Below are 14,872 nucleotides of genomic sequence, written 5' to 3' on the forward strand. Positions count from 1 at the left end.
CCCAATTCTGTAACAGTGTTGAGGCGTGCCTAACGCATTATAAAATACAAGTACAAAGTGCCTTTGGGACGCTGAAACTTTTTTAGTTCCAATATTTTTGTTGTGTTTTATAGAAGATAACAAAATGGCTAAAATAAATACAATTAGCCAACATAACAGGTTAACAATGACAAAGCATTAGTATACATGTTCAAGTTAAGGCTAGACAAGAATTATTACTATAACAAATCATAGTAGTCACGGGAGTAATACATAAGTTCAACTGTGAGAGAGGTTATTGTGTAGTTGATCTAGTAAAGGAGTCCATATTAAGTGCAGTCACTTTTGCCAGGTCAGCAGCTTGCATTAGTTGCTGCACCTAAGTGGGTCATGCAGTACATGCACCTAACAGTATTCTATAATTTGCGCAGATCTGACATGCCCATTCTCCGCCCACAGGTACAGTCCACCTTGTTATGTGTTATGCAACTTACATGCCAATTTTATAGGACAGAGCCAAGCACTTGCATGCATATGAGCCAATTAATGGCACCAATCCTACACGTAAGTGCCACTATTTTATACATTTTGATGTACAACTGGTGTCCAACTTTAAGCGTGCCTTACAGAATTGCCTTTCATGCGTTATTTCACTGCTGGCTCCAACCATAAAGACATATCAATCAGCCCTCTGTTTCTGGATCTTTTCTGGAAGCCATCTTTGCCCATGTGCTTAAATGTAGGTGAGTTCTGTCACCTGAACAACTTTGCTTTAGCTTCCATGGCCCTTTTCACAAATGCATAGTGAAATAAAGTAGCTTAGGACACAGATTCCCGAACCAGCCAGTCGAGACTGCAGGATAAGTTTATGCTGTGCTGCTTTCAAGTTTACAATAAAGACTTTGTATTGCCCTGGTCATTCTCACTCATTATTTGGCGAATATCGAGGAATCGGAGAAAATGTTTCTTCACTCAACGTGTAATTAAACTCTGGAATTCGTTGCCAGAGAATGTGGTAAAAGCGGTTAGCTTAGCGGAGTTTAAAAAAGATTTGGAGGGCTTCCTAAAGGAAAAGTCCATAGACCATTATTAAATGGACTTGGGGAAAACCCACTATTTCTGGGATAAGCAGTATAAAATGTTCTGTACATTTTTGGGATCTTGCCGGGTATTTGTGACCTGGATTGGCCACTGTTGGAAACAGGATGCTGGGCTCGATGGACCTTTGATCTTTCCCAGTATGGCAATACTTATGTATATATCCACAACAAATATGTATGAGAGAAATTAGCATATGCTGAATCTCCAATGCAAGGAAGGCTAGCTCAAGGCATGAGCCAGGTGAGGCACTAGCTCAGGGTTGCAAAGGCCTGCCTCACTGACTCCGCCTTCACAGCAGCGAGAGCTTGTTTTGCTGTCACCACTGTGCTCTTCTCTGCAAGGCCATCGGCACCTCTGCAGGTTTAAATGTGAGAACAGTTACTTCTGTTCTCACATTTAAACCTGGGTGTGAAGGTGGAGGCGAGCACAGCAGTGAGAGCAAAGTGATATACCCTCGATGCTGTAAAAGGTAGAGCTGATGTTGGGGGGGTGGTGGTGAGGAGCAGGGCCGCAGAGAGACTGAGCCGGGCCTGGGACAAGGCTCCGCCCCTCCCTGGATTGCCGCGCCCCCCCAGGATTGCCGCACCCCCCCAGGATCGCTGCCACTCTGCCCCCCCAAGGATCGCCCCCCCCCCACCCCTCAATCGCTACTGCTGTCACCTCCCTCTCCTGGTCCCATGCCACCGGCGCCACAGGTCCCAGTCTCCACCTACCTACCCTCTGCTCCCTTCTGCCTGCCATCCGACCCCCTTCATTTCAATTAAAAAAAAAAAAATCTGTAAAGCAGCAGGCGCAGTGCCTTTTCTGGGAAAGCAGCAGATCGCCTCGGGTGGGCCTTCCCTCACTGTGTCCCGCCCTCACGGAAATAGGAAATTACATTAGAGGAGGGCGGAATACAGTGAGGGAAGGCCCGCCTGAGGCGATCTGCCACTTTGGCAGAGAAGATGCTGTGCTGCTGCTTTAGAGATTTTTTTTTAATGCAGGGGGGTCGAACGACAGACAGAAGGGAGCTGAGGGTTGGCAAGTGGAGATGGGACTCCGGCGACAGCGGCCTGGGAGCATGTGAGGGCAAGAGACTCCAGTACCGGGCCCTCCTTTGTGGCCCGAGCCTAGAGAATTTTGCCCCCCCCCTCTCGGTGGCCCTAGTGGGGAGGCATCAATGCAGATAGAGGGGAGGGAGGCACCAAAGCAACAGATGGCTCAGGGTGCCACAACCTGTTGAGTCAGCAGTGAATGCATCATGGTCATTTCCTGAGTACATGGCCAACTATGAAGTTCCCAGGACAGGTTTATGAAGTGCCAGCTTAGAACAAGGCAGGCAAGACCTGCTTCCCTGAGTATCCATATTAGTCCCTCTTCAGGCTCCCATGCAATCTCTGTGAATAGCAAATGTATTTATTCTCCCAGACCTGCCCAAATAGCTACTAATCTCAGCTTCCTTTCTGATTTCAAAGTGGAAAAACCATGCCTTAATTTTTAATGAATTACTACAGCACTTTTGAACCAGACTAGTTGTAGCAATGAAGACAATAAAAAAAAGGGGGGGGGGGGGATCCCTGTGTACCCATATGAACTGTGGGAAATATGAAAATCACAGGAACAAAATACCATTCAAAACTATTGTTCTGCAATGCCAGGCGGATTAAAATAATAAAAAAAACATGTCAGGTTGTTCTTAATCAAATAAATTACACTTATGATATACTATATCAAAAAGTAACATACAATATTTGGAAATAGAATAAAACTGATTTTCATATGAAAAAAATGGTCCCTCATCTACAGTCATGCTTAATGATCAATTAAACTTCTCATTTTTAGTGCATGTATTGATCCCCTCTTGCTTGTTTACACAGCATAAAATATTTGTGTTTTTAACCTAGTCATCTCCTCTGCACTATTAACAGCTCCTTTGATTTAGCAAAACTTACCAGGACTTAAGCAGTTTGAGTTTCTATTCCGAGTTTGCGTATTACACCAAAATCCATTATTCCATCTTGAGCAGAGATATAGTTTTCCAGGCACCGTTGAAAGTGGACATATGTCTTCACTTACTAGTTCTAATCCTCTTCTCAAAAAGCAACATGCAACAAAGCACCCAAATCCCTGGCCAATTTATGATTATCCAGCGTGTTTTGTGAAAATATAAGAGTTGTGATTTGTATCCATGAACCGTCCTGCACAGTAAGCAGGCACTATAGCTGGAAAGAAAGAACAGGAAGGAAAAGCAACCATGTGAGCAGAACAAAAAAAAAAAAGAAAAAAAAGTGTTCTCAGTAGATAGCACTCTGGTGGATGGTAGGATTACAGGAAATCCAAACACAGGAAATGTGAGCATTCCACAATCCTAACGGATACACACATGGCCCTGTCTCCATTTACATGGACACTTTTCCTGCTGACCAGGAAAAACAGAGGGGGGGGGGGGGGGCATTTCTTCTCATTGGATCCAATGCTCTCTTATTTTGCTGAGTTAGCTTTTTCTAAGCATCAGGTTAAAATCCATTTTAACTAACCTGAACTGTGATTGATTTTTTTTTTGTTTTAAATGTAGTTTTCTATTTGCCTTTGTTTTTTTTAACTATCACTCCTATTTGTTTGTTCCTGGCATATATAGTGTTTGACAGTTCACGATATCTGTCATGTTTTGGTAAGTTCTCTATATTGAACCACTTGGTGTTTTTGAAAATACATTTAAAGCCCTCTTTTACATAGAATGTACAGTTCAAAAATGAAATGTGCAGGTCAGGAAGTGTTTATTTCGATGGTATGTTAGCGATGGATCTGCAGTGCTGGCCCAACCATTCGGCTAGACCAGGCAGTTGCCTAGGCCGGCAACTCCTTGTGGGGAGGGGGGCAGCAAAGATTGTTGAAATCATATAGATCCTGACATCCGCATGAGCTCAAAGAACCATCAATGTTTACTTTTATGTGTAGGGAGGGTGGGCAATATTCAAATACCCCATTTAACTGGGTAAAAAATTGCTCTCTTTCATTGTGCACACACATACACGCACGTGTGCGTTTTTGCCCTGAAATTCTATAAATGGTGCTTAAAATTGCACATGCAAATTTAGGTGCGCACCCAATTTGCTTGTGCAATTTGATTGATTAATGAGCCAACTAGCACTGATAATTGGGTGCTAATAATTAATTGGCACTAATTGGCATTTCTTGAAACTTACATGCACATTTTAAATCACACAGATCCACATGTAAGTTTCACGCACGGCTCCGAAAAGGGAGCATGGCCTTGGGAGGGTCATGGGCAGATCGGAGGAATTCCCAGAATTTATGTGTGCTGTTATAAAATAAGGGGGATCCACACCTAATTTAAACGTGAGGATTTATACCAGGGTTTACTTGGTGTAAATCCTCATGTCTAAAGTTAGGCGCTAAGGCCCGGATTCTATATATAGTACTACAAGTTACGTGCATTAAATTAGGTGTAAACCTATTTTACTTGTATAACTTAATTAAGTAACGAGCCAGTCAGTGCTAATAATTGGGTGAAAACAACCAATTCTCAGCACTAATTGGCAATAATTAGAATTTACATGCATATCATATTCTATAACAATGTAAATGCTAACACGTAACAGGTGTGGATGGGGCATTCTGGGGGTGTTTGCAAGTTTTATGCATGTTGATATTGATTAATGCCAGCATTAAGCACGATTCCATAAAGGATGCATACTTATTATAGAATTGTGCGAAACGTGTTAAATTTTCAGCACCGATTTTTTAGGTGCTACTTATAGAATTTACCTCTAAGTGTATTCTATAAATGATGCCTAACTTTCAGCACCATTTATAGAGTAAGACTTCGCACATTATTTTTTCAGCACTGATTTTTCAGTGCTGTTTATAGAATTTGGTCCTTAATATTTAAAAGCATGATATCTTTTTTTTTTTTGGGGGGGGGGGGGAGGGGAGCAGACTAGAGGCCTGAAAACTAGTGAGAGGGATGTAAGGTTGAAAGTTCATCTCGAAGTGTTAGGAATAAAGTTTGATAAGAACTTCTTGGGATAATGGGAAACTATAGTTTGATTGTATTAAAGATGAACCCAGGGGAAAACTTCGTTCTCTAATAACCTTGCTCCGTCCCTGAGGATTTGCTGACATACAGCCTTTTCTGAAATACCTGCAGGAATGCTTGTGAATTTGCTAGCATGGGTAGCGAGAGCACCCATTTTACATGTGGGGAAAATCAGTGGCAAAAACTCTGGAACTTACCTGTGTAGGTACCGACACTTAACCTTTGGAAGTCGAAAGGTTGGCACTTACAATGTGAGCCATTTTGCATACCTATAAGGGAAATTCCTTAATCTAGGCACCAGCATTTGCATAAACGTATATAATGCTAGCACTTGAATATGGAAGTGTGTAGTTACCGGCAAAAGTGTCAGCAGGGCACCTAACTGCTATTCTTTCATGGTGTACATAACTTATACAGCACTCATACGCAAGGGGTGTTCACATGGGCGGGGCATGGGTGGGGTTCTTAGTTGTACACAAAACATATGGAACACTGTAAGTTACCTGCATCCCTGCAGTATTCAGGCATCCACAGTTATGCCATGTCTATGGCTGGTGCAACAGCAATCACCTAAATAAACACGCTGATTCCAGGCTATGTTAGTTTTGTATGACAGAACAGGTGCCATAATAGAATAGGCTTCTACTGTGTGGCTTCAGGGTGCCTAAATGGGGGCACTTGGTTGTAGATTTGCCCTTTAGACATATAAGTGCCGTCGGTTAACTACAAATATTGCAATTGTTCTTTCTTTCCAATTTTAGAGGGAGAAATAAACAAGGGAATGAGGAGGATACCTGCTTTAATCCCTCTTGTAAAAAGCTGGCTGATAGAAGCACTTTTTAAATATGGTATATGCCAGGGAGCACCTGTAAATCCCCACAAGGAAATGTTAGGTCATACATGTACATTCCCTTTATGAAATGGAAAATACACCCAGGTCTCAGTGGAGAAGGGTAGTTAGTGGGGTCCCGCAGGGGTCTGTGTTGGGACCGCTGCTTTTTAGCATATTTATAAATGACCTAGAGATGGGAGTAACTAGTGAGGTAATTAAATTTGCAGATTACACAAAATTATTCAGGGTCGTCAAGTTGCAGGAGGAGTGTGAAAGATTACAGGAGGACCTTGCGAGACGTCCAAGTGGCGGATGAAGTTCAATGTTGACAAGTGCAAAGTGATGCATGTGGGTAAGAGGAACCCAAATTACAGCTATGTCATGCAAGGTTCCACGTTAGGAGTTACGGTCCTAGAAAGGGATCTGGGAGTCATCGTTGATAAGATGTTAAAAACGTCTGCCCAGTGTGCTGCCGCGGCTAAGAAAGCGCACAGTATGTTGAGTATTATTAGGAAAGGGATGGAAAACAAACACGAGGATGTTATAATGCCGTTGTATTGCTCCATGGTGCGATCGCACCTCGAGTATTGTGTCCAATTCTGGTCGCCGCATCTCAAAAAAGATATAAAGGAATTAGAAAAGGTGCAGAGAAGGGCGATGAAAATGATAAAGAGAATGGAACGACTTCCCTATGAGGAAAGGCTGAGAAGGTTAGGGCTCTTCAGCTTGGAGAAAAGGCGGCTGAGGGGTGATATGATAGAAGTCTACAAGATAATGAGCGGACAGATGTGAAGCGTTTGTTTACACTTTCAAACAATAATAGAACTAGGGGACACAAGATGAAGCTAGAATATGGTAGATTTAAAACAAATAGGAGAAAGTTTTTCTTTACTCAGCATGTAGTTAGACTCTGGAACTCGTTGCCGGAGAATGTAGTGACAGCAGCTGGCCTTATGGATTTTAAAGGGGGTTTGGACAGATTCCTGAGGGAAAAGTCCATTGAACATTATTAAATTTTTTTTTTTTGGGGGGGGGGGGGGGGGTTGCCAAGTTCTTGAAGCCTGGATTGGCTGCTGTCGGAGACAGGATGCTGGGCTTGATGGACCCTTGGTCTTTTCCCATTATGGCAGTGCTTATGTACTTATGTCATGTCCAAACCACACCTCCACTTTTTAATAATCAAAAGGAAGTATTCATTCAAATAATCTAACATGTTAACCACTAACTCCAAAAACACAGAATGAATATAGTGCTTAGCAAAACCCATAAATATGTTTTAAATTCTTCAAATGGAGGAAGAGATCTCAGAAATTACAGCGCTGCGTAACCCTAGTAGCGCTTTAGAAATGTTAAGTAGTAGTAAGTAGTAAATTGTCCGTGGACTCTTTTTCATTATGGATGATTCTAGTCTCAACAGATATTATCATAATCATCTGCCAAAACCTCCTTAACCTCCCTAAATATACTTTATTTATTTATTTATTGTTTACATTTGTATCCCACATTTCCCCACCTATTTGCAGGCTCAATGTGGCTTCCATTGTACTCCCCATGAAGTCAAAGCACATTGATAGAATAAATTAAATATGGATACAGGAATTGTAATATACAAATCCCAGTTCTGAACCCCCTCCCCCTCTGGAAAAAATGCTATTCTAATAGATACAACACTTTATTTTATTTAATCATTTTTTCATTATGTAAAGTTTAATGTTTTTTCATTTTTTATAAAATTTGTTATTTATTTATTTTATTTATTTGCACATTAATATCCCACTTTTTTCCACAGGGATGCGGACTCAAAGTGGCTTACAATGTACTGATAAGGCAATAGCCAGACCAATTGTTTTACAAATACAATTACATTAAATAAGAGAGAAGGAACAGTGTTAGAAGAAATAGGGAAAGAGTAAGAGAGACAAAAAAAGGGCTAGGGACATTTTATTAGGAAGGACTGTAGGCAATATGTTGAAATTCTGAAGATGGCTTTCAGAGATAGGCTGGTCGTCGTTAGACTCCAGATGCTGAGACGGTTCAGAGTAGCTTGTACAACTGTCTGCAAGGCAATCCATGATGGGGAGCAGGTGAAATACCCATCCAGACCAGGAGAAAGAAGCAGGACACGATTAGAACCGTTGAAGGCAGGAAAAAATGTGAAGTGGCCGGACTGGCCAAGCTGGAATAGCATGTTGCAAGTAGCGATGGAAACTGCTTCTTAACTGTTCACACCAGCACCCTAAACGATGGATGCAGCAACCAGGAGATGAGGTGTTAAAGGCCCAATGGCGCTGCCGCGATGAACAATGGTTGGTGTACAGACAGGAGCAAATAAGAGGCAGGCTGAGTACTAGGAGGCACTGACAAAGTGCAAAAGAAGCAGGAAGCAGCCCGGAGAGATGAAAATGGAACCGGAGGTGAGCGGCAACAGCTGGAGCACGAACGGGCCTGGCTGCAGTTGGTCGGCGACTGGTCTGCGGAAAAATATATCAATAAAGCATCATTATTATAATAGTATCCAACACTCTGTCTTCAGCAAAACCAGTTGTCATTAGAACTTCAGACACTTATCTTAATCAATCCCAACGGGCTTCCCATTTCACCCTAAGGCTTCTTCAGTGGAATTTGCATAGTCGTGCTGAATTCTATGAAAAAAGCGAATACTTACAACATAACACAACAGAAACCACACCTCCAGCAAACCCCTTTGCAATTTCTACTCATTATAGACATCCATGTACATTTACATCCATTTACATGTGGATTTCATTCCCACATGTCAATGCTAGAATTTCTTTGTGGAAATTGCTAATAAGATTTCTCAAAAAAAACCCTTACTTATTTTCAAAGCAGGCAATAGGCTGTTGCTATATACAAGTACCTCTTTTAATAGGATCTCTGTATTTCATGTGTCTTCTTTCTGACACTTATTTCCAGTACTTTATGCAGATATTTTACCAGCTAACTGCAGTTTGTCCTTCTGTTACTTATTAATACAAAATCATATAGGTTGAATTATAAGTAGAGAGTTGCATGGGGACAGAAATTTCACCCATCCTCAATGGAATCTAACCCAAACCCACTTGAACCCAATAAGATCCATTCCGTCCCCACAATTTATCTCCTCCTTCCCCTCCTATACCTGCAGCCCTCTGTTTCCTCCCAACTCCAAAAGCCTCCTGTAGTTTTTTAGACAGTATTTACTATTCAACCAATGAGTCTTCCAAGCCTCAGTCTGGTGTTCCAGTTGCCTCTCTTGGTGCATTCCAAGCCTCATTCTGGAGTCACCAGAGATTTTCACTACACTCCTATGAGAATCCCATGGCAACTATTTCCATCTCCGCAGGAATCCTGTGGCAACTTCTACACCTGCGGGGTTTTCAGGATTTGCATAATTAATATGCATAAGATCTATTTGTATGCATTGCCTCCATTGCATGTGTTAATATAGAAAATCAAACTCAGTTATAGCTTTTAATGCTGGAGTGTTCCCACCCCTGTTCAGCAGGGACATCAGACCTACAAGTCCATTCATGTAAAGGAGCAAAAACTAGGACTAGATCAACCTGTCCTGAAAAAAGTGGAGCATGATGAACAAGGCCAGCTGGCCAATAAGTCACAGGCAGTATGGCACAAAAACTTTATTGATAAAATACCCGACGTGGACACAAAAGCTGTTGAAAGGCTCTGTACCGAGTGGTGTATTGGAATTTGTTTTAAATACTTTGGAGGTATTTAACCATAACTGACATATGTTTATCATTAGAGTAAGGTAGTTAGAACATATGTTTGAGAAAACACAGATGCATGTTCACCCCTGATGCCGGTGCTCTGTGAAATGTGGCTGTGTCAGGTATTCTTTCAATAAAGTTGTTTTTGTCCCATACTGTCTGTGACATATTGTCCAGCCATCTGTTTGCTGTGCTTCATTGCTGTTGGACTAAGTCTTTTTGTTCATGTTTATTGTAAAATTTGATATACTGCCTAATCTGGTGTGCGGTCAAGGTGGTTCCCAAAGATAACATTATTAGAAAAGAATGCCAGAGGAATTAATAGGAAAGATTAAAACCAAACACACAAACAAGGAGTACAAATAAATGTGTGTGACTCTCTATATGGGCCCTAGGATTCAAACCTTGGTCGCTGACAGTGCTGCTATACTGCCTAAAGCCATGCTGAAAAAATGGGGTTTTAGGGCAACTTTAAATTTTGGAAAAGATTGCTCTGATCGAATATGGGGGTGGGGGGGTTGGTTGTTCCATATTTTGGGGGCCAAATAATAAAATGCAGAGATTCTGGTTGATTTTGTAATGAGCTTGTCTGGGATTAGGGAGGACCAAGTGGTGGGAATCTAATGATCTAAGAGCCTGGGAAAGGGTATGGGGATCGTGAGAGTAGCCAAATATGATGGTTCTCCTATGTGATAAGCCTTGTGGGCTAGACACATGATTTTAAAAGGGATATGGTAGTGAACTGGTAGCCAGTGTAGATAAATGAACAGAGGTATTAGCTGTTTGGAGGAAATGCCTGTATAAATTGAATTACAGTACTCCAGTCAAGATATTAGAAAGGTGTGGATGAGAGTGTGGAAGACTGGATGGACCGTACAGGTCTTTATCTGCCGTCATTTACTATGTTACTATAATCAAAATCAAGAAAACTACATAGATGAGGCAATCTGTGCAAAGCAAAAATGCAAGTTTGAAACCATGGGAAATGCGAGGTTAAAAAAAAAAAGTGAATCCAGTTGGCAACCCTATTAGTTTTTCCATTTGTCTGCTTATTTACACACTTATCATTCACTGGATATGAACATGTGGTGAGATATTTCATTTCTGTTGTTTTTCTCTGCTATAGAAGCTGCTGTTTTAGTTGTTATGAATCAGCTGTCGCCTTCTAGATTTTGTCCAGTTATGAAGAACTGTACATTTTCTGTTTCTTTTTTCCATTCCCCATGTCATGTGAGATTTCCTGGAGTTCTGACATATTTTCCTACTATTTCATTTGGATTAATTGGACATTGAGCAAGCCATGAAATGCTGCCACTTATAAATCATAAGGAAGCAGTTTTGCAAGCATGTTTTTGCATAATTCAGTGAGAAGTTAAAGACTGAGCTTTTTTTTTTTTTAAATTGAAACTGTGTCAGTTCTCAGGTTTTGGGTGTTCATGATGCAGACAGGATTTAGAAATGGATTAAACTTCTAGGTATTTACCCTGAATTACAAATATGGAATGGATTATTTCTGTTTCTGTTTTATGGTGAAATACTTTAGAAATGAGTGCTTCTGATTTCTCTTGTGTTTTTTTAGTTCTGAGCATGCTTATCTTAATTACCATCATCATTACATAGTCTGTGCTTTAGGGACCTATTTATTAAACTGCGTTAGGAGATTAAGATGAGTTTTATGCACATTAACTGCCAATGAAGAGCTAAAAAAAATGTTAACGTGCTATGTTAACAGTGAATGTTGAGTCTCATGTTAAACACCTAAAGCAGAAATTCATATTAAGGGGCAGGCAAGGGTGGGGAGTGTGCCTTAATTTTATTTATTTAATTTCTTATATACTGCCTGCAAGCCCAAAAGCTATTGAAGTGGTGTACATTTAGGTATAGCAGGTGGCTTTCTGTATCTGTAGGGTTCATAATCTGAGTTTGTGGCTGAGGCAATTGAGGGTTAAGTGACTTTCCCAAGATCAGAAAGAGCTGCAGAGGGATTTGAACTGGACTCCCTTAGTTCTAAGACCACTGCTCTGACCATTAGACTACTCCTCCAATCCGGGTGGAATGGAGAGTGGGGGAGATGGGAGGTTTCTCCTCCAGAGATCATAAAGCATGATTATAATCATTGGAGCCGACTCTGTGGTTGCTGTGGGTGCTTGAGCACCCCCAATATTGAGAAAATTCCTTGTATGTGTCCAGGGAGGGGTAATTTCCATTGGGCTTAGCACCCCCAATAATTTTGAAAAGTTGGCTCCTATGATTATAATGCAGTACTTGCTAATTTTTTTGTGGCTAAATACCCCAATTCACACAACCACAGAAAGGGTACAACCCATGGATGACACAGACGATGTTCTCTGAAGCATTCACCCAGGTCTTGTCTCACAGTTTGAGAAGCTGTGTTCTGAAGTAAGTAGACTCAGGCTTCTGTTTAGCACAGTTATTATGTGCTTTCAAAATCTGGTACACTAGGCAGTTATTCATGTTGCCTATCTCTAAATCCAGGCCTACTTCATGCCTTTGTTTAGGATTGTAATTGCCACTCCGTGCAGATTACCACCCCCATGTCATAGTTAAGGGTTGTAACTGCTACTCTGTGCAGATTACCTCCCCACCTTCATGACTACAAAGAGTCATTTAACTTTTGCTTTGAGTTGAAATGTTGTACGATTGGATTCCATCCTCTTGCTATATAGAGATCCTCTGTACCTATCCCACACATTTTTAAAAATTCTATTACTGTTTTGTCTTCACCATTTTCACTGAGAGGGCATTCTAGGCAGTCACCACCCTTTTGAGGAAAATATATTTCCTGATATTCTGTGACAAATGTTCAAATTATGGCCTTCCCAAAAGAACAATTTTGAAAAGACTCCCAAAGTGAGGGGATTCTACCTCAGAAGATCTGGGATCAACTGGAAGTGGCCTCCTTGCCCTGTAGGGGCCACTTAAGCAGAATCTACACCACTACTGATGTAGGTTTCAAGTTTACCTCCTTGCAGCCATTTCATGTCCTCTAGTTCTACATCTTTTTTGGAAAAAATTTGTTCATTAGTATATGAACATTGAGAAAAAAATGGCCATTTATCCTTATCCTCTGTTTTCTGTCAAATAACCAATTCCTAATCCACAGAAGGACATTGCGTTCTATCCCATGACTTTTTAATTTTCTCAGAAGTCTCTCATGAGGAACTTTGTCAAAAGCTTTCTGAAAATCTAGATACACTACAACAACCTTCTCACCTTTATTCACATGTGTATTCATGCCGTCAAAGAAATGAAGCAAATCTGTAAGGGAAGACTTCCTTTGTCTAAACCAGGGGTGTAGGTAGGTGGGGCCATGGGGGCATGTGTCCCCACAGATTTAGCCCTGGCCCCCTCTACTTTCGCCCCCCCTTCCACTTTCAACCCCCCTCCAGCCAACGCCGACCCTCCCCCGCCGCCACAGGGTACATGCAGGACGTCAGTCAGGACTCACAGCACAGATCAGTGAACATGTCGGAGACCGGCGCTGAAGAAAACTAAGGCTGGTGGGGGTTGGGGAACCCCGCCAGCAAAGGTACCTGGCGGTGGCGGGGGTTGAAGGTGGCGGGGGAGGGTTGTCATCGGTGGGAGGGGTGTCCGAAAGTGGCGAGGGAGGTCAGCGGCGGGGGGATCAGCGGCTGGTGGAGGCGGGCTAAAATGTGCCCCCCCCACCTTGGGCTCTAGACCCCCTTCCTGCCGAGGGCTGGCTATGCCCGTGGTCTAAACCCATTATGACTCTGTCCCATTAAACCATGTTTATCTATGTGTTCCATAATTTTATTCTCTATAATAGTTTCTACTATTTTGCCTGGCACTGAGGTCAGGCTTACCAGTCTATAATTTCCTGGAGCATCCCGGAACTCTTTTTAAAAATTGACGTTACATTGGCCACCCTCTGATCTTCAGGTATTATGGACGATTTTAATGACAGGTTACATATCATTAACAACAGATCAGCAATTTCATGTTTGAGTTCTTTCAGTACCCTGGGGTGTATGCAATCCGGTCCAGGTGATTTATCACTTTTTAAGTTGTTGATTTGGCTCAGAACGTCTTCCAGGATCACTGAGATTTCTTTCAGTTCCTCCGATTATTCACCCTTGAAAACTATGGTACAGGTAGATCTCTTACATCTTCTTCCGTAAAGACCAAAGCAAAGAATTCATTCAGTCTCTCCGCTATCACCTTGTCCTCCCTGAGAGCTTCTTTTGCTTCTTCATGATCTAATGGTCCCATGGATTCTCTCACAGGCTTTCTGCTTCTGTTGTACCTGGAAAAGGTGTTACTATGAGTTTTTGTCTTTGTGGTAAGTTTGTCTTTGTATCGTTTTTTAGCCTTCTTTATCAGTGCTTTGCATCTAGCTTGACAGTGCGGGACCTCTTAAAGATTTATTTAATAGATCTTTAGAGATGGGAGAGGTTCTGCAAGGTTGGAGACAAGCGGATGTGGTCCCTCTTCACAAAAGTGGAGACAGGGAAGAAGTGGGAAACTACAGACCGGTAAGTCTCACATCGGAGATAGGAAAAAATAATGGATTCACTGCTGAAAGAGAGGATAGTTAACTTTCTAAAAGCCAACGGGTTACAGGACCCGAGGCAACATGGCTTTACCAAAGGAAAATCCTGACAAATGAATCTTATTGACTTCTTTGACTGGTTGACCAAAGAACTGGATGAAGGACATGCACTAGATTTAATCTACTTGTATTTCAGCAAAGCCTTTGATACGGTCCCCCACAAGTCTTATTCAAGGCTTGTGAATAAGCTGAAAGGGCTGAACTTAGGACCGAAAGTGGTGAACTGGATAAGAAACTGGTTGACCAACAGGTTTCAGAGGGTGGTGGTAAGTGGGATCCGCTCGGAGGAAAGGAAGGTGAGCAGTGGAGTTCCTCAGGGGTTGGTGCTGGGGCCTATTCTGTTTAATATATTTGTGAGAGATATTGCTGAAGGGTTGGAAGGAAAGGTTTGCCCTTTTGCGGATGACACGAAGATAGCCAAAAGAGTGGATAACCTGGAGGGAGTACAAATGATGAGAATGGATCTCCAAAAGTTAGAAGAATGGTCAAGGGTCTGGCAGTTAAAATTTAATGCAAGAAGTGCAGAGTGATGCATTTGGGGTGCAGAAACTCAAAAGAGAGATACTGAATAGGAGGGGAGAGTTTAGTAAGCTCAACTCAGG

The 14,872-nt window shown here is 41.9% G+C and overlaps 1 protein-coding gene across 2 annotated transcripts in view; it reads right to left on the minus strand.

The window, feature by feature from the left end:
- The window catches only part of ASAP1 (ArfGAP with SH3 domain, ankyrin repeat and PH domain 1), an 803,986-nt gene extending 800,729 nt beyond the window's left edge, over positions 1-3,257 (minus strand). For both annotated transcript variants that reach the window (XM_030219214.1, XM_030219206.1), the window contains exon 1: positions 3,012-3,257. The gene's annotated coding sequence lies outside the window, so the exon portion shown is untranslated. The remainder of the gene's footprint in view (positions 1-3,011) is intronic.
- Positions 3,258-14,872: the final 11,615 nt, after the last annotated feature.

The sequence above is a fragment of the Microcaecilia unicolor genome, chromosome 1, assembly GCF_901765095.1.
Source record: "Microcaecilia unicolor chromosome 1, aMicUni1.1, whole genome shotgun sequence".
NCBI classification, from domain to species: Eukaryota; Metazoa; Chordata; class Amphibia; order Gymnophiona; family Siphonopidae; genus Microcaecilia; species Microcaecilia unicolor.